Below are 2,125 nucleotides of genomic sequence, written 5' to 3' on the forward strand. Positions count from 1 at the left end.
AGTGAATGCTACAGCCTTATTAACAATCATTTCCTGGCTTCTCAAAATGTAAAAGTGAACATTGTGTCATTATTCCAAACAACTATTTGCCAGTGTGAGTCAATTTTTGACTGGAGGTAACTCTAGAAGGAAATCCCATCGGCTAATTAGAATACTTTTTAATCTCTTTATAAGTAGGACATACTTTCAAGGGAAACCCAATGAGGACTAGTATTCAATTCACTCTCATAAGAGAAGTGTTTTTGTGAAACAATTTATCATGAAATATAGATCAATGAGTTTGGATAACAGTATCACAATTTTTTGTTATGGAAAATATATAAGTTTTTTAACTTCAACTATGTGAGCTTTTTATTTATTTAAGTTTATTTATATCAATAAAATTTATATTATTACAACACTTGTGAATTTACCTTTTGATCACATCTTATGTCATTGAATAAATGATTAAATATTTTTAATGGCATCTACAAGGTCACTCGTACGGGACCCACAAAGAGCTAGCAAAGTAGATAAGTATGAAAACTTGCAAGGAAAGGTTTGTCAACAAGTTTTGTTATCTTTTCTTCTTTGAACATATTACTCAATGTGCTCATATCTAGCATTGATGCTATGTAAGGCAGGAGAATCCCCAAAGGAGATGTCTTAGCCACCAAAAAATAACCACACAATGGAATATAACTGATAACACAGAGATTTAGATCTAAAATAATGTCAATTCTCCTAATAGAATACTCATATTTACATCCAACATGTTTGACTATAAGGCCTTTCAGGTTACAACCAAGTACATAAATAATTATAGTAATAATTATGCAAGACCTCACAAGATCCAAATTCTAGCTATCCCAAATCCACACTGTAGTAGAAAAACCCAAGAAGAATCTAAACTCATAATCACAAGCCATCAAGCAACCTTCTTGTTTCCCAAGCCCACACTTAGCTACTAGCTCTGCTTAAACTTTGCTCCTCTCAACTACTCCATGTTGAACTCAATCCCCTAAATTTTCAAGACTAGAAAAGACCCAACTACTTATACTAAACCAAGCCACAAGTCGACATAGCAACCCTTACATTAAATTAATACCCACATTAAATACACCCTTAAACCACAGGTTGGCTTGGCAACAAACACTAAATACATGAAATAAATAAATACTTGGACAAGCCCCAAGTTACAATGCATAACTAACTTATGTCACAACATAATAGTATGCTCCCTTAGGTATAGGTCCATGTGCCATCCATCGATCCAAATTGAAGAGTGCACACATCAACTCCTTCAAATTGAAGCTCGCAAATACAATCTCCAAAGTCTGCCAGTAAATCAAGAACACGTGACTAGCAGTAACCAAAATGGCTCTAGCTCCAAGATGATAACTCTAATCTTCATGTGCACATTGGACAAGGTCCACTAATATGTCTCAAACATATCCCCAACCGTACAAACCATAGATCCAAAGAATCTGAGGTCGATGCTCATGCATCAAGCATTCAGTGTAGTTGGTCCAAATATCCTTATAGATCAACCACTCAATGATATAATTCCATTGTGTCTCTGCCACTTATTGAATGCAATAACATCTTCTATCCATCCACCATTTAGATTAAACACATTGTCCTACAAAAAATATTAACAAGAGAAGGAGTGCATCATGTTTCATGAATGACATACTTGTTAATGATGGTAGTTAATTACATTTAGACACAATCAATCTTTACAAAGTATGTTATGATATTATGAGCATAGATTTGTCAAGCCATTAACACTGACATCCAAGAACCATAAATTTCGACAGCAGTACAAAATAATATCAAAGCATGTTTAATGTTTCAACTTCTTGAAAGTATTAGGAAATATAGTTTTTATCTAAGACTATATTAAATTTTATTTGTCCATTTTAATATTTGGATCTCATTGATGTAAAAAATGTCATTCGAGTAGGTAAGAGCCTACAACACAATGGTAACTTGTGAGCCTTTTATATGGAAGGTCTTGGGTTTGAATCTACTAGAACTTAACTCACAATAATAATTAATTACAACAAAAATTTATACACTCAATCTAGGCTTCAACCCATTATCAATTTAAAAAAATCATTCAAGTAGACAGTGTTATTCTAAA

Source organism: Cupressus sempervirens, chromosome 8 (assembly GCF_028749045.1).
Source record: "Cupressus sempervirens isolate cs-2001-9-10 chromosome 8, ASM2874904v1, whole genome shotgun sequence".
NCBI lineage: Eukaryota > Viridiplantae > Streptophyta > Pinopsida > Cupressales > Cupressaceae > Cupressus > Cupressus sempervirens.